At 41.1% G+C, this 24,256-nt stretch overlaps 1 long non-coding RNA gene, 1 other non-coding gene and 1 pseudogene across 2 annotated transcripts; 2 read left to right on the top strand and 1 right to left on the bottom strand.

Annotated features, from left to right (window-relative positions):
* Positions 1–4,041: 4,041 nt before the first annotated feature.
* Positions 4,042–4,221, top strand: LOC119018844 (annotated as a pseudogene).
* Positions 4,222–4,934: 713 nt separating this feature from the next.
* Positions 4,935–5,101, top strand: LOC119018838. The gene has a single exon (XR_005074873.1). It is a non-coding gene; the product is annotated as a U1 spliceosomal RNA (small nuclear RNA).
* Positions 5,102–19,500: 14,399 nt separating this feature from the next.
* On the bottom strand, positions 19,501–23,852 carry LOC119018239. The gene is made up of 6 exons (XR_005074687.1): positions 23,654–23,852; positions 23,310–23,441; positions 22,193–22,415; positions 20,166–20,730; positions 19,802–20,019; positions 19,501–19,642 (listed from the first exon to the last, which is right to left on the bottom strand). It is a non-coding gene; the product is annotated as an uncharacterized LOC119018239 (long non-coding RNA).
* Positions 23,853–24,256: the final 404 nt, after the last annotated feature.

The raw sequence follows: 24,256 nt of genomic DNA on the forward strand, positions 1-24,256 counted from the left end.
CAGGGCGGCCATCTTGGAACAGGCCCACTCGCTCCTACAGTGCATTACATCTATGTATATGTGTGTGTGTGTGTGTGTGTGTGTGTGTATATATATATATATATATATATATATATATATATATATATATATATATATATATATATATATATATATATATACATATATTTTTTACTGGTATTGTTGTTATTGCTATTATTATCATTATTATTATTATTATTATTATTATTGCTAAATTATATTATTATTGTTTTGCTATTGCTATCATTATTATGTTAATATTATATTCTTATAATTATAATTATTCTTTTGGAAAATCTTATTTGTGTTATAAATCATAACATACAGACGCGGTAAACAAACACTGCGCTCACAAGGGAGGCCCTGGCAAGGTTAGGTGAAGGGAAAGAAAAGGGAACCACTATGTGGTCCCCATGGTGCACTCTCCACCCCAAGGATGGCTAGCCCCCCATCCCCATCCTCCACTACTTGGGTTTTATCGTTGCGGTGTATTTATATAATAACGTATTTTAGTTTTCTAGTTGAATGTTTATTTATCATGAAATTAAATTTATATCAAGTATAATTGTTTGTATTTTTAGTTGTTTTTAACACCGCTTCTTTTTTTGTATTTTTTATATTTTTCTATTTTTTTGTATTTTTTTGTTTTTTCCTGGTTTTGTTTTATTTTTATTTTTCTGGCCTCCTTCTGCGACCAAGATGTGGCTGTGTGTCTGCTATGAGGAGTGAAATAGGTGACACCGAGAGTCACCTGCATGATCCGATTGGCATAGTGGATTGATTGCAGCGCTGGTATTTTTTTTCCCTTGGTGAATGTGAGTTCAAGTTCCTAATTTTTTGTTTCTTTGTTTCTTTGTTTAAAAGGGTTCCATAGTTCCTCTATGTGATGCATGTTTACACAGACAGGAAGAAGACACGAGTACGTGTTTTTAAAAAAGGTTTATTAGAGATACACATTCACAGGAAGAGCAACTCTCACCTTTCCGGTTTACAACGTCCTCCGTAACAACAAGCACCTTTGAAGATCTGACTTATTTCACTCACCTTGTTGGGAGTGAGTGAAAGACAAATCCAAAGTATTTTGAACACTATTTCTATATTAAATGCACTGGCCTTAACAAAGGCACTGGCAAGTGAAATAAGTCAGCGACTGACATGTTTAATCAAACAGCAGCCCGAACACGTATCAGGTATGTTTTCAACATCTGTTGTAGCTACGGTGACCACAGACACATTCGGCTCATGGTCGCCAGTTAACATGGACCCATGTTAAATCCGAAACACCAGCATCTTTTCATTTACAAATCTTCTGTCAGAAGCTCGTCTGCTGATAACATGAAGTAGAATTTGTATTTGGGTAGTAAGCATTTTAAAAATATCCAAGCACCCTGTATCATAGCTACATGTGCAACGTTTTTAACAAATCAATATGTTTGATGATCGGTCCAAAATTCAGCGAATAATTCAACTTTGAGATTGAGGAGTAACTCTTTCCTTCGTAGGTTGATGCACCGCTGCCTCGCTAGCCCTGTTCCATGATGGCGGTGCTTCAGACAAACCCCTCCACAGTCGATGTGGTGTCTATGTATACATGTCTTTGATGGTTACACCCTTGTTAGGAGCAGTTTGGGGATCAGTATCTTGCCCAAGGACACCTCGACGTACAGACCAGGGGAACTGAACCAGTGACCTTTTGATGACAAGATGCTGGCTTTACCCCTGAGCCACAGCCACCCACAGCTACTACGATCGCTAATGTTAGCTGTATGACTTAACGAGCAAGCAGTAACCGCCTACAAGCACCTAAACTCCATAAACAACCTCTGAACTGACCACTAAACAAAGGTGAGCCTTTGTTGCTGCAATAATGCGGAAAGGGCTAGCTGCACTGAGGGAACCTTACCCCAACTTCAGTAACCTTAGCATACCCCATATTTATCTAAGCAACCAACACATTTTCTATTCATTGTCATTCTCATCTCATTTACCAGATCTAACCAGAAACACCTGCTGCCTATTTTACACGCTGACAGCAGCCAAGCTCCAGTTTTAAATTAGAATAGACATCACTGCAGCTTTTATTGACTGTGTACCTGATTCAAGTGTCATATGAGTTATTCTGTATTACAAGACCATTGTAGAATTGTTTCAATTACATTTCATGTTTAGGCTATACAAATTTCCATCTGCAAGTCTTTTCTTGCTGCAGGAAGATGGTGGCTGAGGTCACATCTGATTTCTTTATATGCCGTCCATCGATATCAACAGAGAGCGTGAAATGCAGAGCAATAAAACAGAGAATTAGAACTCTGCCCATACATGAAAGATAAAGAGCTAGAGCGTTAGCAAGTTGCATTTCAACATTGAACTTTGGGTAATGATCCAGCAGAGCCCAGCTTGTTTCCCTGCTTCCTACTCCTCTTCTTCTCTTTCTTCCTCCCCCGCCTGCCACTTGCACACAGCATTCCTACTGTAAAACATTTGCCATGCTCCCTTGAACCGGCAGCACTATTTCCCTGACAAAGCCCCTTACCTCCCACCCCTGGCAACCCCCTCTACCCTTACCCCACTGACCCATTTCTTATGTTGATCAGACAGTGTGTGAAGTGATGCAAACTGCTGTGCTGTGCTCCTGCTGCAGAGTCTCCCCCTCAGGCACAGAGAGCAGCACAGGGCATTACACATTCACAAACTAAGTGGGAAGATCCATTCGCTCAGTCTGTGTAAATGAGCTCTCTGACACACACACACACACGCACACACACACACATACACACACTGAGTGTCTTTGGATGCATGATATTAAGTGTGATGTCTATGGGACCATGTATTGAAGTGCACTAGTGCCAAAACTACTGCATGAGACCAGAACAAAATGTAAACACAAATCAACATTTAAGCCCAGGTCTGTAAGAGCAGAATGAGGTTAGAGTGACATGTGTAATCGATTCTTTGAGGGCGCTTGTGACCTGATTAATGTAAGCAGCAGGACTTCCATTGCTCTTAGTTTGGGCAGTTTAGTGCAAACTCCAGCTGAGAGCAGAATAACCATCATTGGATCTGCCTTGAATGAAATGTCATCCTGTTAAACCCTGCTTTTAATGTAATGTCATGGGTGTTTCCTTTCAGTATATGCACATAGTCACTTTCAGACTACAGAAATTCTGTAACTCTTTGAAATCATCAATATGACATCCACACCCATTTGATTCCATGATTGGCAAGGTGCGTGGACATGAGTTTTCTTCTCACAACTTCTCTCGCATTTACAGTCTTTACACACCTATGTCTGTCACATTTCCCATGAGAAAACAGTGCCACACTTCCAGGAGAGACTGTTAGAAAACGTGTGCTGATCTCCTATATTCAAATTAGAGGCCATTTTCTAGTGGGATCACACCAGTCACAATGTCCATCAACATGTAGATGTTGCAACCCATGACTACTACATGGGGATTACAAAATGTGCCTAAAAGTGTCTAATAACAACAATAATAATAACAGTAATAATAACTAGAAATTAACTAGAAAAGGCAAGTCCTGAAGAACATTTGGTTGTACATTCTGCCTGTTGAGAGTCCGATGCCAAATGTGCATTGCTGGCAGTGAAAACTTTGACTGCCCAGCATATTTTTTAAAATGTGAAATATTTTGTTGAAAAGCAAAGCACAAACCTAACTGGTGAGTTTGATTCATTTGAAGTCTTGTCTGAAGAGAATGAGAGCTTAATCATAGTTGGGTGAGAATGAAGGATTAAAAATAAAATATAAGCAATGAGCCAAATTCACACTACTTAACACAATGGACTTTTAATAGCACAGAGAGCACTTTCTTTTAATGTCTTGTTCATTTTATCGCGATTATATGTGTTTTGGAATGGTTTCTACAGATAAAAATATACAAGTATTATTGTTAATGACATGTTGATCTTTACTTACTTTTCAAATGTTGTAAAAGAAATGTATGTGATGACTGTGAAGATCATTTGGAAAAGTGTAAAAATTAATGATTATTGTGTCAATAAATTTTTTCGTAAGGAAAAAAAAGTCTGTTCTTATCAGTTTAACATCTGGTATGTCCTCTACACAGGGACGACGTATTAAATGGATTTTTAGCCTCGGAAGCTGAAGCAGGGGCTTGCTCCGTTCACGCCATGCATCGACCCGGTATTGCAGTGCCGCTGGGAATGGTGCACCCCTCTCCTGCCTTGTGGAAAATCAAGCGCTGTTGCAGGCCAAAGGCCTTGAGTCCGCTCCGACAAGCAGGCTTTCCTCCCTCCGAAAACCGCTCGCGTAAGGGTCCCGGGGTAATGTGGGGATGGGCGTGGCCACGGATTACGGCGTGCGACAAGCCAAGACGAGGCTCACCATGCGAACAGTGCCCGGGACCACGGCGGTCTAGCCTGCTGTTGAGGAGAGGAGCTGCACTTACTCGGGTTTCTCTTCATCCCGTACTAAAGACTTCCATGGAGAGGAACACCCACTAGTTGATGATATTTTTGGCAGGCTTTGCTGTTTGGCTGAGCGTGTGTAAATCAACAAAGCCCTCCTTAAGTGCACTTGGGGCGGAGCTGCCAAGCAGAAGCCGCTCCCCTGCTCAATGTCTCTGGTTGCATTCACACTGGGTGGAGGCATCGCACCAGCGGCCACTGACAGGGCGTCATTTTGTTTTATATTTCCCAGAGATGGGGTAATCGCTGGAAAACGGAAACAAAAAGGGCAACATTTTCATGGACCAGTCCAACTGTCCAATTTGCACCAGACTTTACACATTTGCAGCAACTTTTGGTGCCCAATGAGGATGAGAAAATTGCCAAGGGCACCCAATTCTGCCGTGACCAACATCCTCATAGGCACCATCAGCCAGGGGGCTGAGCCTGGGAATGGCCACCCTGTGTCAGACTGTTCCAACTCATACTTACCTGGCAGGGGAGACACCATGGTGTGGTGGAAGGTGGTTCTCCCAGGGCGAGGCTCAGCCATTGCACTCCGATCATGCTGACCCCTGAGAATTCCCCAAATGTGGGAAACTTGACTGCATAATCTGTGTTAGTGGGGGACTGCATTCGCACTCTCCCCTGACGACAACATCAACGGAAAACACTCGAGTGCTGTCTGCAAGGGACATGCAGCGATTGATCAAGAAGGCGGTTCACCCAGGGCGCTTGGGAGGAGCCGCAAAGCAGAAGCCACTTCACTGCGCAATGTGAACGGCACACCACAACAGGGATGAAGAGTGCCAGGAGGTGGACTCTGGCAGCAGAGGACTGGGGCTCATCGCTTCTCGGCCTTTTGGCTAAGACAGTGATCGCTCCCTATTAGCGGGATAGCTAAACTGAAGAAATATATGAACAAACTGCATAATGAAAAGAGTAGAGGGATGCTCACAAGGAGTAGAGTAAAACACCTAGAAGAAAATGAAAAGTGTACCCAATATTTCTTTAATTAACTGGTCAAATCTAGGCACTGTATCGAAGGTGTGATAGATAGAGATGGAAAAGTGGAAAATGATCCCAAAGATGTACTCGATATTGTCAAGACCTTTTATAGCAACCTTTATGAAGACAAAGCCATATCTGAACACTCAGTGAATTTTTTTCTATCACACCTAACCACAAAACTAAATAATATAGACAAGGAATATTTTGAGAGAGACTTGACAACCAATGAGTTAACTAAAGCTATGCAGAGCATGCAGAGTAATAAATCTCCTGGTCCGGATGGTTTACCCAAAGAGTTTTACAACACATTCTGGGAACAACTCAAAGATCCTTTGCTGCAAGTGTTCAAAGAAAGTTTCTATAGAGGTGTACTGCCCCCATCTTTGAGAGCAGGCTCTATCTCCCTTCTTTTTAAAAAGGGGGACAGGAAGGATTTAAAGAACTGTAGACCTTACTCAGAGTTGATGTTAAAATACCATCAAAGGCCCTTTTTTTGGAATGCAACCAGTAGTTCACCAACTGATTGGCATAGACCAAACGTGTGGGGTCGTAGGCCGGACAATGTCCGACAGCCTAGCCCTAGTCAGAGATTCGTATTTGTTTGCCCAAGATCGCCAACTTCCACTCTGTATCCTGGGCTTGGATTTGGAGAAAGCTTTTGATAGAATTAGTCATCGATACTTTAAGACTGTCCTGTCCCACCTCAATTTTGGGGATAAGTTTAGAGGATGGGTAGAGCTGCTGTATACTGACATTACTAGTACAGTTTTGTTAAATGGAAAGTGCACAGCCCCGTTGCAAGTAAAATCAGGTGTGCGACAAGGCTGCCCACTCTCCCCTACCTTGTTCATCTTAGCAATCGAACCCCTTGCATGTGCTTTAAGACAGGCAAAAAACATTGCAGGCCTCCCAATGCCGGGGGCAGCAGGTAAGGAAGCAAAACTCAGTTTATACATGGATGACCTAACTCTTCTCCTTACAGACAATAAGTCAGTAAGAGATACATTGTTGCTTTGTGACAACTTTACCGCTGCATCAGGAACAAAAGTCAAAAAAGAGAAATGCGGAATACTTTACCACAATTGGAAGGAGCCAATTGAAAACCTAGGCCTCATACAGAAAAAAAGACACAATCAAAGTTCTAGGACTTAAAATAGGGAAAGACATGGAGACCACTAATTGGGAGTCAAAACTGGCAAAAATTAGAGAAAAGCTCATCCAATGGCAAGACAGGGACCTTTTAATGACTGGGAAAGTCCTGGTTATAAAAGCAGAAATCCTTGCCTCCCTGACTTATTTGGCAACAACCTTTCCTGTCCCACATACATTTATGATGACACTTAGAAAAATGTGTTTTCAGTTTATATGGAGAGGGCAACACGAGAAACTGAAACACGAGATAATGTACAGGCCATTAAAGAAGGGAGGGAAAGGTGTCCCAGACGTTGAAATTAAACTCAAGTCCATGTTTTGTGAGTAATGTAAACAACTCTACTCTTACAAACAATCACAAAGATCTGGCCTGGAAGATTGCCCACCAGTGTTTGCCCACAAGAGCCTTTCTAGAGAGGAGAAATTGTACCCGCAATGCTAAGTGCCCTAGGCTGTCATGTGGGGAAAATGAAACTGTAGAACACCTTTTTTGGTCATGCCCCACCACTAGAGGTGTATGGTCACTAGTGTCACCATGGCTACAAGCATTGTATAAAGTTCCTCTATGTCATGAGGATATAGCTTATGGATGTCTGAAAAGAAATCAAACAACCACAGTGGGAAAATGGTGGGTTGTCATCAACTGTGTTAAAGAAAGCTTATGGAAAGCAAGGAATATGTCTGTAATGAAAAGGTATTGTATCCCTAGAGAAATTGTTGTTAGAATGATTTTAAACAGCTTTAAGGACTACATGTTGACAGTCAACAGCAGACAAAAAAACAAAGCTAATGATGTGGAAAGTCCCCAAGACTCCACCCTCCGACTCTTTATAAAAAATATTTATTTTTCAGGGGAGAGGTGAATTTAGGGGGAAAAAAAATAAAAAAGAGAGAAGCGTTTTTTTTTTTTTAATGGAGATCTGGTTTTCGTATGTAGCACTTTAATTTTCTGTGCAGCTTTGTGTTGTTTTTTGTTTTCTCCTGTTTTTCTTTATTGTTATTTGTATGTGCAGTGTGAAAACAGTATTGTAACTGTTGAAGTGTACCCCCTGTAAATGAATTAATAAAAACGTCTAAAATTGATTGTTAGCGGGATTGTTTCCTTTCAGTGGAAATTGTCCTGTCTACATTGGGAGATATTGCTTTGTATTGTACATTGTTACTGTTTTCTTTCTTGCGTATTTGCACATTGTTTGTTTCCTTTTATAGACATCTGAGGCCAGTCAGGGTAAGTAAGCTTTTAGTACTTTGACTTTTTGTTCTCTTATTCTTGACTGGTTTCTCATATTTTTAGTGGTTTTTATCTTAATTTATTTAATTTATTGTATTTATTTCTTTGTATTGTTGAAGTGTGGTGTCTCCAGCCATGTCGGCTGCCCGTGCCGGCATGCGGAGGCACCACAGTGTCAGATTTCTATTCAAAGAAAAGGATGGAAAGCTCCTGGAGATGTCCAGACTGGACTTCTCCAGGAAGTTAATCCAAAAGGCCCTTGGCTTTTCCCCCAAGGAGCTGAATTGTTTTTTGACTCTGCCCTTCAACAAGGGCTTCGATATCAGTTTTGTTACTGCAGCTGTGTTGCATGAATTTTGGTAACGTTTTGAAAAGACCCAGTTTTTGGCATTCCGTGTGGAGAAACTGACTGACAGCTCCCTGAAAGTGGTTGCTGTAAGAATGTTCAACGAAATGGTGAATGTTGAAGATATCTGTATGTGGCTGGGTAGATAGTGCACTGTGAAGGGCCAGGCGACCAAGGTGAGAGATGAAGACGGCATCTGGAACTGTGCCTGGAGGGTCCCCATCCAGCAATGGCAGGACCCTCAAGGGTACCAGGGCCTGAGGCATCTCCCATCCATGGTAGTCCTTGGTGAGAACAGGGGCTACATTCACTACCGGGGCATGCCCAAGCTCTGCCGCAAGTGTGGCGAGCATGGACACCTGGCAGAGGCTTGCCAAAACAGAGTTTGCGGTAAATGTAGAGAAATTGGGCATTCCTTTGAAGAATGTCCCAATGGCAGAAAGTGTAATCTATGTGGAGAGTCAAACCACCTCTTCAGAGATTGCCCAATGTCTTTTGCCAACAAATTGAAAGCCCAGAGAAAGCAAGAAAGTCAAATCGAAAAAGAAAATACCCCTCAGAAAAATGGCCAAAAAGTAACAGTCGAGGTGCTGATTGAAGAGGAGGGACTAGGAAATTCAAATCTCCCGCCAAAATCCGTGGTTGGTGGAGAGGAGCCCAGTGAGGTGGGACAAGGGGAGGGGACTGGCTCCAACCCAGCAGAGGGCGCTGCTGAGGGAGATGGGGAAAGCCAGGCAGCAGGTGGAGCTGGACAAGAAAGCACTGTGTCAGACCTAAGCACCACTGATTCCTCAGCTAGCCTGATCACAGTCGATGACGAACAAGCAGAAGCAGAGTCCAGCGACACCTCCCTCCCCAATGCCCAGCCCAACCTCAAGAGAACTGCATCTGAACTGTCCAGCTCTGAGGCTAATGCAGCCTCAGGGAAGAAGGGAAGGGCCGAGCTTGTCTCATACAGTTCCCCTGTGGAGCAGCTCGGAGCCATCCCTTCCAGTTCACCCAATCAGTGCTCATTGCTCGGTATAGCACTACAGTCAACTCCTTTGGAAAAGCGTGCAGACATTGCTTTCCGAAGAAAAGAATCTCAGGCCTCACCCCCCGATTGCATGGGGATAGTGAAGTGAGATCCTTTTACATTTCTAAAAGTCTGGTAGTTTTTAACACTAGCCTTTTAACTAAATTTTAATATGTCATACCCGTTGTTTTTACCAACCATACTCATGACCCTCAACATCTCCACCCTCAATGTGAGAAGTGTGAGGTCGGGAGTTAGAGCCCAGACTGTTTTATCCGCCCTAAGTTCTTTTAAGTCAGATGTGTTTTTATTGCAAGAATGTAGTCTGCCCTTTTTAAACTGTTATACAAAATGGGAAACAAATACAAATACAATATAAAAATCAACAAAAGCAGTTGTGCGTTTTTTCTGGTCAGCCAGTATGGATTTTATTTTTAATTGATAAACGTATTAAGGTATGGTGTAACATTGCTGATAGGCTACCTTTAATATTCTGTGTAGGTTTTACACAATTAGGATTTCTGTCTTTGGGCTCTGTCTTAACGATCTGAAACACAATTATCAAATGCAAAACGCAAGTAGCTTTTTGGACAGATCTCAGGCGCTGTTGCTATTATGCCGGCGGGATAAATGACCGTTGCGCCCAACGCAAATCTAAAATGGGTTGGTCTGAAGTAGCTACATTACTCACAGGTGTGGTTTGGGCTTAACGTGCAATAGACCAATCAGAGCGTCATCTCACACTCCCTTTAAAAGCAGGCGCGCTTGTTCCATGGCGGATTGCTATCATAATAGCAGATTTGCTAGGTGCACGCCAGGAGCGGTTCACAGACAAGGAAGACCTACGTTCTTGTCAGGGCTGTAATGAGAAGTGTCATTGTATGGGGATGGGAGAAACCCACCCAAATTAGCTTTGGTTAAACAGGCGTGGGAGGAAATTAATTAATTGATAAAGAAATGTCACAAAGTCATACTTTCAGATGTTTTGGGCTCACTCACACTGAATCACAAGGTCATGAATGCATGGTGGTATTTTTGCAATGTAGTCTAACATTAGTCCGAGATTACTTTGCTTACCTCACTATAGATGATGCAGCTCTTCTGTCAAATAAGCTCTCCTCCCCCGTGCTGCTGCTGGGGTACTTGAGTTAAATGGCATCGGCACATGCAGTTCAACATCACGTCTCCTGAAGTCCTGTAATATTTCCTCATTTATATAATCAACACATCCACGATTCATGGAAATGTTGCGTAAAACACTGCAATGGGAAATGCTTCCTCATAGATGAGAGAAGCAAAGTGTACAAAGTGTACGCGCTTTGTGCACACGCTACATTGTGGCCAAGCATGCGCCCTTAGAAAAACATCTGAATACGCACCACTGACTTTAGACTAGGTTTTTTTCTGGTCTGTTGCAGAATTGTTTTCTAAAACAGCAAAAACAGCACCAGGGAATGTTTGCGCCAGAACTCTCCTCCTCTTTTCGTTGAACTGACCCCGGGAGTGCAAATTCATTTTGTAATTTAAGGACGTGCGTCTGAGGAGGGAAAATTCGAATGTGCGTCGAATGCAAAATAGGAATTATACAATTGCCAGTGTACAAAGTCAATTGCGCTTAGTGCAAGACAGAGCCCTTTATGTCTTTGTGGCATTTATGTTTTGAGCCCTGTCACTATGTGACGGAAAAAAGTTTTTTGAATCTTGAATGATTAGCATTATCATCACTAAGTTAGCAAACACAACTCGGTGCTGTGGAACTTCTTTGGAGTAAGTGAGACAGATAAAACACAAGCCGTCTGCAATCTATGCAACAGGAGCATCTGCAAATAGTTTCAACACGACAATGACATCATTGATCAGATCGGTGAATTAAGACATTACAGCCGATCTCACAAATTGCACAAAATGCAAAATATCGGCCGATCCGATCGGCGGACAGCCTAGTTCTGTGTGCCCTGAATACATCGAAAATCACAAACTAGTGTTCTCAAGGGGCCTAAAATTACAACCTGACCTGTTGCAGCCCGACATACCGGCACTGGGTCTGCTGCTGGGTCCGTATCTTCACTGTCCTGGCTGACTGTAGCCACGTTGACCTTCGCCCCTCCACCACTAAAAGCACTGTTAATATGGCGCATTTGGCGGCATCCTGTTTTAACTGTTTTTTCTTTTTCACCCTTAATTTTTCAGCTCCACCCATGTCTTTCTATGGCTTCTTTCCTTTTAGCATGATTGCTAATTTGAATATATTCCATGCCACTTTCTTTTAATGACTGACTGAGCGGTTGAGCCAATCACATTTCAATAGAAACAAGGATCAGCTCAAGTTGGGAGGAGCCACTTAATATGCAAAATATTAGATTGACCCAGTCTGACGTTCCACTCTGTGCCACCTGCGGCAGTTTTATGGGGTAAAAAAAATGCTCCGACCACCAGCTGGTTTGGCCTGGAACATACCAGCAGTTCGGGAAAACATCCGAACCTCCCGGTGGCCAGCCTGTCCCTGCCACCGGCCCACCAGTGTGACGTCAGGGATGTGGTGAAATGAGAAATGCACAGGTGGGTTTAAACAGAAAGGAGTCCAACTTAAATAGCTTTTTCAAAGCTTTTGTCCTTCTCCAGAATATGATATCACTTAGCAAGCATTTCCTCTTTATATTTTTGGAGTCAAAGCAGACTCAGGAGACCAGTCAGACTGTATGTGAGAGAAAAAACAGAGAGATTAAGGAGTGTCAGGGGAATGCAGCAACGGCGTCAAGACTCAGGCAGCAGTTTAAAAGCACAAATGTGTTTCACATAAGGCACTTTCAAAAACATTACAAGAAATACAAAAAGTATATCTCTCGAGGGATTTTTAAACATGACAAATTGGCAGCTCACGCAACATATATCTGATCTTCTTTCCAGTATACTGTTGTCTGTGCGGCAGTGTCAATTGTTCAGTGTGTTCTTATGCTCACATCTCAAGGAAGAAGTTCAGCTATCGTGGAACTGCAGATGTTGAAACTTTTGATTGTTTTGATTATCTTCTTGAAATTGAATGTACATCATGTGACATGTATGCATACATGTTAGAGACGTTGCACTCACACCTTCTATTTGAGGATGCCCCACAGATGCTCAATAGGGTTTAGGTCTGGAGACATGCTCGGCCAGTCCATCACCTTTACCCTCAGCCTCTTTAGCAAGGCAGTGGTCTTGCAGGTGTGTTTGGTGTCGTTATCATGTTGGAATACTGCACTGCGGCCCAGTTTCTGGGGGGAGGGGGTCATGCTCTGCTTCAGTATGTCACAGTGCATGTTAGCATTCATGGTTCCCTCAATGAACAGTAGCTTCCCAGTGCCGGCAGCACTCATGCAGCCCCAGACCATGACACTCCCACCACCATGCTTGACTGCAGGTAAGACACACTTGTCTCTGTACTCCTCACCTGGTTGCCGCCACTCACACTTGACACCATGAACCAAATAAGTTTATCTTGGTCTCATCAGACCACAGGACATGTGTGTTGAGTTATTTTGAGGGGACAGTAAATTTACACTATTATAAAAGCTGTACACTGACTACTTTACATTGTACCAAAGTGTCATTTCTTCAGTGTTGTGCCATGAAAAGATATAATGAAATATTTACAAAAATGTGAGGGGTGTACTCACTTTTATGAGATACTGTATATATTAGGTCTGTCAAAAGTTAAGTTGAAAATAATAACGCGTCATCGCACACGCAAAGATGTTATGACCATGCAAATTTTGCTTTGGATACAATAACAATATACATACATTTAAATGAAGCAATCATATTTTACCACTCTCACACTGGTAAAAGTTGTAAAAACTTTAAATATATTCCTTTATGGTACATCTAGAAGAGATAAAAAATGTGCGATTAATTAATTTCAGTTTTTATGTGTGTGTGTGTGTGTGTGTGTGTGTGTGTGTGGGTGTGTGTGTGGGTGTGTGTGTGGGTGTGTGTGTTGTGTAGCGTTTTTAAAATGAGTTACTCTGTCCCACAGAAACACTGCTCCTGCACCTGAAACACCTGGTTCTGGATTTATTATAAAAGATATACAATTGTTAATAAAGATGTATGTATTGTATGTAATGGGAACAGTCCCTCTTCTCTCAAAAATTAAAGACAGAAAAACTGATTCATGTTGTTTCTTCACCACCGTACTGTTCAGTATATACTGAATATAACTGTAGTCAACGTCATGATCAATACACAATAAAAATGCATACTTTGCAGGAAATGTAATCAGATGTAATCACTACTTATGCCTGTCCCACTGGAAACAATGCCAGCAACAGACTGACATGGAAGAAAACAGACATGAATCATACACCTCTGTAGACAGTTTGATTGACTAAAATATAGGTCCATCTGTATCTGTTCTATTGTGAGGTGAAATACCATTGAAATGGTATGTGAAGACAAGCTGGCAGAGTAAATTTAAAGCAGACATTATGTGACAATGTCACAAGCTATAGATTTGAAGGCTTTTAAACCCATGTCAAAGGGTTGATTCACTCCAGTTGCATCAAAACATATTGTCTCTCTTATCACCAGTTGTTTATACTAACTAGTGATTTTGGTATTGACCGTTAACAATTTTTAATGGGGACTATTTTTCAGTACAAAGTAGTGCTAGTGAAATCTGTTGAAAATCAGTGGATCTTTTAGAATAGTGGAACACTGTGACAGGGAAGACACATGAATGGTAAATGTCTGGGTGGGCACCAAATACAAAATGCTATTTACCGCCATTGTATTGTGGAGGAGGCAGCCAGCTCAGAGACTTACTTCACAAAAGAAAGCACATAAAACCAAAAATACATGCATGGTTTAATAACTCAAGAGTCAAAGCCAAATTCTGTTTCTTTAGTCATTTGGATGAATCGATCCTGTATTTAGCAAAGGAGAGCAGTACATTTATACCCCCAGATACAGTGAGGATGAGGGCAGTAATTGCAATAACCATAACCAAATCCGTGGGGCATGAACTACCTCTCACAGTGGAACATTACAGCACAGCCAGAATTAAAAGCTATTCAGAACCTATGCCCCCTCCCCTTCTGCGCACACACACACACACACACACACACACACACACACACACACACACACACACACACACACACACACACACACACACCTCCCTCCTCCCTCTAATGGCTGGGTTGAATGTAGAGTCCACCTACACATTTGCCTGACTCATTTGTACTGTTGTTCCTGGAGAGCTGTGCTGAGAGGTGCAGAGTGGGCTGCAGCTGCAGTGTGTGTGCAGTGCAGAGTTAAAATGTGTGCCTGTCTATGTATGTGTACGCATGTATACTTTTGGCATCAAAATGTAGACAGGTGCTAGGCTTGTCTAGTGTCAGCTAAGGCAGAAAATACACACTAAAATGTAATAGATGTGTCGTGCCTCTAATGTTTCAGAGGCACATGGCAAAACTGTCAAGTGTTTAATGAAATAGCGATGCTCCCCTGTCTAAACCCATGTTGGCAGGCATTGCCACATTTGACCGTTTCCACCGATCTTCAGCAAAATCAAAAGGGCAAACATCTTGATGAGTTCAGAAAGCCTTGAGCATCTCTCCGACTGGGAGCGGTGTTCAGTGGCTCGGATTTATGTCCTTCACAGTGACTAAGCCCCTCGTCATGCCTGGTCCCCCCCTTCCCGTAGATTGACACAATCTCACCCCCTACTGAGGAGCAGGTGGCAGCATGTGGGGGATAAGCATGGTCTGAGGCAATGAATGCTGCTCTCACCATCAGTAACGCAGCAAAAATGCTAACTCGCATATAACCAGTTCTGCTTCACCCTGACCAAGGTAAATATTTATTACATCTACTGCCCTAAAATGGTTGATTTCAGGACACAATATATCTGATCATCAATGACCTTCATCAACTAACTTGAACAAGTCAGATCATCTCCAAAATCCTGCTTTGACAGTCTGGCAGCATACCAGCATCCTCTCCATGACCCTGTATAGTGGCTGCTCTCCTCGCATACTAATGATGGTGCAGTCTTGGCAGTGATGCTGAGCAAAGCCCAGAATTACCATGTGATTATTTTGCAGTGGATCATTAAAACTTTAACTCTTCATTCAGTTGGGTAATTCATCATTTATAGGCTAAATATTTCTATAGATTTGCACTAAACAAATGACTGCATTACTGTTATCAAATGTTTAAGCTGCTCCTCGAAACCTACGTAGTGAATAGTAGTGAACAAATGAGTGAATAATGATTGTAATTGATCACATTACTAAGTAATGTTAGGTGTCTGCCAGTTAAATCAGTTTATATTAATGGTTTCTGTCTGGACTGGATAGCTGTAAGATGGACTCAACTGGTCTACAATCATTCTTAAAATCACACAGGAATCAGTATAAAATAGCTGCCAAGTGAGCAAGGTAAATGGTCATTACTCATTTAACTAATGTTAAGTAATGCATCATTACTACTGTTAACTGTAATTAGAATCAAATCAAATAATGTATTAATTAAAATGCTTATTAACATGAACACCATTAATAAATGAGGTGCTTGAAGCTAAGTTAACTACTGTTAATAGTTACTACTCCTACTGAAACAGAGGGAGAGAGAGAGTGAGAGAGAGAGCGCAGCACAGCAGAACACACGCCAGGCACACATAACAGTTACCAATAAGTTCTATCTTTTGTTAGTGATTATAATTAGATAACAACTCATAAAAGGGTGATCAGAAGTAACATACATATTCATCCAAATAACTAAGACAAAAACTAAACCAAAATCAGGTACCAAAATTCAGACTGATGAAGAAAATATAATCTCTATGCGAGATGCGAGAATGTTTTTTTTTTTTTTTTTTTGCTGTGTAACAAGTTCTTTTATCAGTGTATGTCCTGCACTTCTGCACTACATTTTCCCAATTACAAATCGACTGAATGACTTTTATTGTTTCTCTCCATTATCAATCAGTGGGCACGAGCCAGGTTAGGTCACCTCTGTAGGCTTCCATTTGCCACTGCAAGCAGAGCTGTTCTCATCCTTTAACAACGGCAGCATACCCACATACCAGCTCCCTTCCGACACTAGTGGATGGCATGAGGAATAATAGCCTGTGGTGACATGAGGCAGAAAGTAAGCTTTTCAATGGTCATGACCAGCAGGCTGTAAAACAGCTTTTGAAAGAGTTGTAGGTAGACAGCGGACTATATAAAGTCATCCAATCAGCCTCAGTAGTGGAGTAGTTTAAGGTTTTCGATATATTTGGTTTGTTGATTATGAGGTTACGTGAAAACAGACACTGTCAGGTACAAAACATCAGACACTGGAGGTGGTAGAAACTGAGCATCTCAAACTTGTGAACTCTGAACCCTAGTTAAAATGGCCGGTGACTGCATCAATAATCGATTACCACATATGTCATATATAAGGTTACACACTATTCATTTCTTTCAGCAATCACTGATCGTGTCATGGCCAATACTCATAAAGTAAATTATATTTTCACATATTTAGTTTATGCACAACATTTGCAAGGTTTTTGCATCATGCAAGCCAATATGGAAAAGAAATAGAAAAAAACATGTAAGAATTTCCCATTGCCTCTGATAGTAAATGTTTATGTTTTATATGTATTGTATGTCTTACAAGACTTATATGTCTCATACTATGATTTACTCATGAAAGTGGCCACTTTTGCATTTTTCTCATACAACATAATCATAAGAATTACGTATGAATCAAGTAAACATTATGGCAAATTATGTTTTCTGCATATTTTCAATATAATGTTTGTACTTTTTAATTACATGTCTCAGTTATAAAGATATTTCCTTTTTATATAAATATATGGTATTAAATATATGATTTTTGTGTGTAAAGAGTATTTAATTTAAAGGGAAACTATGCTTTCTCTATGTTTTTTATAGGACTGTTAAATGTCAGCTAATCAAAATAACCATACCAATGTAAAAAACACAAACTTTTTATATGTTATGTATGTTATATGTTATGTTATGTATGTTAATGTCAAGTAAACTTTGCGTTTTTTATGTTTTTTTAATGAGATTCTTATATGTCAGCCAATGCAATTACCATTACAATATATAAAAAATGCTTTTTTATGTATTTATTTATAACGTTTCATACAAGTTTCTATAGTCAAAAACATATGAATCATATATTAAAATGACATGACTTCATGTGTTCCTATACTGATACTGTCTTGGGTCAAACAAGTTTAAAACTTGCAAGGCATGGTTTGCCTGGTCATTGCCCAGAACAACTAATTTCACCATATAGTGATATCAATGCAGTCTGTATAGATCTGTTATGTTGAAAACATGGCTGCAAACTTTCAAGTCAGTAGTCTTTATTAACAGTGGAACATTGCTGGGATTACAGTGCCGACAGCAGTAAACAAACAGCAGTTAACTCTAATCTTAGGGATGAACGTGTTTTCAGTTATATCCTTGGAATGAACTAGTGGCAAGATAGGAATATATTTGACAGTTTGTTTTGATATTTTCAAACGTGTCGTGCCTGGATACAGACATGAAGAGCATATGCGTATTCTATTCCTTCTCTAATATGGGAACAGTGTCACCATCAACTAATTGTTGTCATTAATCACAAACAAGTGTGCACATCTAACTGCTTTGCCTCTTCACATCCAAATAAAGGAGAAAAAGGGAGTTAGGGATATAATGTGAAAAAATATCTGCAGTTGTTGAGGATGTTCTCAGTGTCTCTGGTGCGCAGCTGCAAAATCTGTTTTTCTTCCGCCTCCAGTGACGATGTCAAATGACGATGCTGGCTGTCATTCAGAGCTGCGCCCCAGAGACAGAGAACATCTGCAACAACTGCAGCCATTTTTCACACTATACCCCTAACTTGGATAGAGGTAAGGTTGAACATCGGCAACGACCTCTGAGCAAATGCTAGTACTGCCTACTGTTTAGCATGCTTCACTGATGTAATCGACCAGCTCGTCTACAGTACGCATTACAAGTAATGCAGTACATGCTTCCAGCAGACAGTAGTCAATACCAGTATTTGCTCAGGGCCAAGGCCTGTGATACACTTTTGTAAAACTTAGAGCAAACAAAACAGTTTAATGGAGAGCTATGGACACAGCTACGCTTCTACTTTTTGACCGGAATTTGGTAATTTTGGCATTGATCGCGCTTCCAGTGCAGGAGAGCTAGGTCCCTGGCCACCTCTCAAGAGTTGCACCTACATATGAAAAAAAACCAAACAAACAACAAACAAACAAACAGACAGAATCCAAGAATGCAAAACCTTACACAGTAGGCTGAAATCAGGAAATACACAAAATCAGAGACTATTGGGGAAACACCTATTGAATCTGAGGTGTATACATATGTAGATATAGGCTATATAATTAACTGTATACAGTGGAACCCCGATTTACGAAATGAATTTGTACCAGAGGGTCTTTCGTAAGTCAAAATTTTCTTAAGTCGAAGCACCTTTTTCCCTATAAATAGCCTAATTCGTTCCAGGCCCCCCACCAGTCGTGTATTTCTTCTACAAATATGACTTAATATTTGAAAAAAAACACTAAGAATATTCCAAAATACAATCTGAAATGAAGAAAAAAAATTATAAATGATAAATGTATTGATAAATATCAATAAAATAAATTATGTATGTACCTTTTGAGTGAGGCGATGCTGGCTGAAGACGAAGTTCTTGGTGGAGGAGGAGGTGGCGGAGGTGGTGGAGGCTGAAGAAAGCATACGTATGCATGTATACATACGTACGTGTACATGTACATAACATTATGGAATTTAATTCTAAACATTAAAACTAAAACTTACATTTACGTTAATTAATGTACGTACGTACACTGTGCAATGATATTTTTTTTAACATTTTTTTAAACTTATAGTTTTTTTTAATTTCGGTAGCGGGAAATTTGAAATTAACGTGAATTTTCTTCTATTTGTGGGATTTCGTTACGCGGGCATTTTGCCGTACCACGGGCAAAAATATTGCCGTTAAGTGCCTTCGTAACTTGATTTTTTCGTTAAATAGGGTCTTCGTAAGCCGGGGTTCCGCTGTATATTGTTTTAATCTATTTTCATTCCAAATTCAGTTATCTGTATATTTGTAGTATGTATGAAGGGGCTACAGCTCATTTTGTTTTGCAACCCTGTGTTGTAAAATGACAAATAAATGACCATAAAAAGCTAAAAACTCATTGTAAATAGCATCCAATTTATTTTTGTCCAGTGGCAAACGAGCATCTCCTCCGCCTTGTTTGTTCCCCCAAAGACTGCTCTCCCTGTAGAACTTCTACAGGGAAGACTGCGGTGAGCAAATGTCTTACAAATACTGAGGCCAAATTTGCATTGAGGGCATAGGCCCATGCCAGTTTCTCAACCATGACTCCAGCCCAGGATGGATCTCAACCTGTTTAGACAAGAACACAAGGTGAGCATTTAAAGTTGTAATATGCATGATTTGTTCAGCCCAACAGATGTTAGACATAAAAGCACATTAGATCTGCCTTACTCATTAAAAGGTCCATTTTATTTATTTTTATTTATTTATTCTTTATAAAACAATTACCTTAGAAGACTGGGAGACAGTCAGTGATGGAGTGACAGACGCAGACATGGAACTGGACAGCGTAGAACTGGGCACGGACAGCAGTGAAGTGGCAGATGGAGAACTGGACCTGGACTGCGGAGAACCTGGGAGCACCAGTGGTGGTGTGGTAAGCTCCAACCTGGATCTCTTAGGAGATGCAGCCGAATCAAGTATATTCCTCATGCTCTGGTGGAATCCTGGCACATTTAGACATAGTATATCAAAAACAAACAATTAGTTATCAGTCCGCTTCTTTAGGCCAAAGTAGCCTACAACACAGTCAATTCAGCCTACAGTCATTTAGAAAAAAATTGTAACAGTTCAATGATTGATATAATGATACCTTAAAGAACCATCTCCTTCAATTTAGCCTTCTCTGCTTTCAGGTCCTCGATCTCCTGCTTTAATTCAACCACAGTCTTCCTCAGATTGCACTGATTATCTGGAGAAGACTGTGATTGACCGTATTGCTTAAGAGACTCTTCTGTGTGGTCTGTCTTCATGGTAACCTTTGACTTCTGGGTGTCAAGAGAAAAAAAGTTAGAATCATCAGATAGAAAACCAAAAAAACAAACATGGTTGTTGCTAGAGTTGAGCAGCCGTACTGTACAACAGAATCAACATCAAGAATCAGTAATCTTTACAGATTTTCTTTTCTAGCTAGATGTATTGCCTATTACACAGTAGTGCCTACCCCTTACACATTATATTTACTTTACTACTGGAAAATATGGTCTAAAAGTAAATTAACATTGCCTTAACATGCAATGACTGAGTCTTGGTATCGGTTGAGCCATCTGAATCATCCCCATATTTTGGGGGGGCCACTGACACCCTCTTTGTCAGCGCTGCAGGTTCGTCTTCCTTCAGCAGTGAATTAAGTTTACGAGTTGTCTCAAAACGAGTAGCTAGAGAGCAAAAGAAAAAGACATACATCAGAGTTATACTCAAATGGCAGATCATTTTTTCGTAACACTCAGACTGAAATACAAGCTTGTGATGTGTGCTCCTGTGTGCATTTCATTTAAAGGGGTTATGCATTAGGCAAACTGACATAAACCTATGTAACCATTCAAAAAGGTTTGTTTCACCTGGTGTCAACTGTTAAAGTGTTATTATATCATCTTCAATGTAAAATTGACAGAGACTATGTCAAGTGATATGGTTGTCAGTTGATATACTGATATGTTAGGACACTTTAAGCATCAAAACGACACAGAGTACAATGTGTATAACTAAGGGATTAAGCATGTGCTTATGCATTAACTTTTAGTCAAGTTAACTTGTGTAGATGGGTGCATGTCTCTGAAACAAGGTTTCACTGCCAACTAACAACTTTTTTTGCATTTGTAGTGGGGTATACATGATTAAATGGTGACAAAACTGTTCCAACAAAAGTATGAGCTCTGTTTAACCAAGCTACATTTTAAAACAAGGGTTGAATTATTTAAAGTTTGTGCTTTAACAGTTTTTTTTTTGCTATGGACACATTCTACCAATAAAATTCCAAACTATTTTATCATTTATACAACACAACAAATGTGATAAAGTCTTTTGTCAGCTGGGAGTGAAAGTTAACACATGAGCTTAAACAGGCTGAGTCTCGCCCTATTCATGTTTGAACAACTAACAAATTCTTTCAAAATGCTGTAAATTAATAAGGACAAGCTGTGATTTGTCAGGACTCTTGTTTGTGTTTGTGTTTGAATCTGGTTTTTGGTTTCTTGTATTTGATTCACATCATTGTATTGTCTTGTGTTATGTTTTTGTTTTTCCATGTCTTGTGTCTCATGTTTTGATTTTCCATGCCCTCATGTGTCCTTTAAGTTTCTCCTATGTTCTCCCCTCTGGCTCCCTCTGTCTGTTGTCTTGTTCCCTCCTGGTCTGTTCCTCTGTGCTCCTCCCCCCCATTATCACACCTGGCTTCCTTCCTCCTTTCTCTCCTCACCTGTTCCTCGTCATGTCATTAGTGTCTGTGTATTTAGTCTCTGTGTTCCCCTCACTCCTTGTCTGGTCATTGTTTTCTGTTTTCTGTATGCTCTTGTCCCTGCTCCTCCTGAATGGTATGTGTTCTTTGGATTTTGATTTCTGGTTTCTGATGTTTGATTTGAACTTTGATTTTTTCTTTGTACTTTGTCTTGCCTTTAAGTTGTTACTTTGCCATGCTGTTTTGGTTGTTACTTTGTTTCTTGTCCCCGTTTTGTCTGCCTTGGTGTTTTGCATTCGGCTTTTGCTAAATTAAAGCTCGCCTTTTGTTCCTCCTTATCTTTGCCTCCCGTGTTTACTGCGTTTGGGTCCACCTTTCCCTTCCATAGTTTTCCCTTTAAACCCCAATCTGACAGGATTAAAGCCATGGTAACTCTATCTTACCACTAACAAAGATGACGGTGCCTCTGTAATGGTGCCGCCCTCCTCATTGTTTTTATCCCATGGCACCATTCAATAACAGCTGAGTAGTTGGAAATGGGATTCCCATCGTGGTCCATCTTGGAATCATCATACCCCCTTATGGCATCAGTTTTTATCTCTCTGAGCTTCCCAAAATCCTCCTCTTCACTCCACTGCACCACGGCAAACTTCCTCTCCATGTGTCCTGAAGAGATCAAATAAATAATAAATAGAGTAGGCAGAAATATGAATAAGCTAAACATCCTTTTTCGGTAGCTGCAGTTTTAGACTAGAATTAAGTTTTCTGGATGCCACTCAGAATTAATTTTAAGACAAATATCATATCGTGATATACAATTCTGTTGTCTAAATTGTTATCAATTTAACTGTAACTCTAACTATTCTAAATCTGCAGATACCTTAAGTGTGTTTTTTTTTTGTTCCAAATTTTGGATGCTACAATATCAACAAAAGAGTGTAATCTAATAAACACGTGTGTAGAGAAGAGTACAAAGCAGCTGCACTCTGTGCACCAAGCTTCTGCCATAGACAGAAGCTTGCAGCACTTTGGATCTGTGTCCAGCAGCAACGTGACCAGGAGGCATGGAAGTGTGAGACATTCAGCAGGGAAATATTCTAAGCAGATGTTCTGCAGAACTTTGACGACGAGCAGTCATTTTCTCGTGTCCCAGTGTACATTTGGGTGATTAAACAAGCACTACCATTGAAGAGGATTACTCTTCATTGACACGCCCACTCATTTGCTATGAATCCACTCCTGCATATGTGTGTTTCAAGTATTTATAGTATGCGGTATCTTCATGGGTCTTGCCACCATATGTCTCTATTGTATCGCTGAGATGTGTTTTAGTCCCCTGCAGTACAGCTACAAGCACAAACACCACAACTGGAAACCATGCCAGAGACATATCATTTCAGAGTTAAGTGAGCATCTGCCTCATAGGAAATTTTGTGGGAGAAGAAACATTATGATAATCCTTCCCAGCTTCTCAGACACTGGGGCTTGGTTAAAACTGGGCAGCCTGGTACATATGTGGGTCCTGAGCAGCAGTGGCCTCTGTCATGCATGAAAAATAACCTGGCAGGGAGCGCACTGGGAAAGACTGGCCCAGTTGTGGATAACTGCATGAACAGCAGGGAGGAAGGATGAAGAAGAAAGCCGTTTGTCAGCTTCCTCTATCAGCATTTCTCACGAGCTGCAGCAATGCCCCTGTGTGGAATATAATAGCAATACATAATACTGTTAACATACTAGAATGAGGTAATATTCATGGAAGTATTGAGTTAGTGTGATAAAAGTGTGATAAGTGTAGCTAATGAATACAAAAAGAACCCAATAAGAGCTAATTGTCCTTATGTTATGCTTTGACAAAATGGTACAATAAAATACAGTGAACCAGGTTAAAGTGAAATTAAATGTACCTCCATTTATCCAGAGTTCTCAAAGATCCATCCATCCATCCATCTTCTTCCACTTATCCAGTACCGGGTCGCAGGGGCAGCTGTCTGAGCAGGGACAACCAGACTTCCCTCACCCCGGACACTTCCTCCAGCTCTTCTGGGAGGATCCCAAGGCGTTCCCAGGCCAGCTGGGCGACATAGTCGCTCCAGCGTGTCCTGGGTCTTCCCGGGGGTCTCCTCCCTGCGGGACATGCCAGGAACACCTCCCGAGGAAGGCGTCCCGGGGGCATCCGAAACAGATGCCTGAGCCACCTCAACTGGCTCCTCTCGATGTGGAGGAGCAGCGGCTCTACTCCGAGCTCCTCCCGGGTGACAGAGCTCCTCACCCTATCTCTAAGGGAGCGCCCTGCCACCCTGCGGAGGAAACTCATTTCAGCCGCTTGTATCCATAGGTGAGGGTAGGAACGCAGACTGACCGGTAAATCGAGAGCTTCGCCTTTCGACTCAGCTCTCTCTTCACCACGACAGACCAGTATAACGACCACATTACTGCGGCCGCCACACCGATCCGCTTGTCAATCTCACGCTCCATCCTTCCCTCACTCGTGAACAAGACAGGGAGGC

The sequence above is a fragment of the Acanthopagrus latus genome, chromosome 4 (genome assembly GCF_904848185.1).
Source record: "Acanthopagrus latus isolate v.2019 chromosome 4, fAcaLat1.1, whole genome shotgun sequence".
NCBI lineage: Eukaryota > Metazoa > Chordata > Actinopteri > Spariformes > Sparidae > Acanthopagrus > Acanthopagrus latus.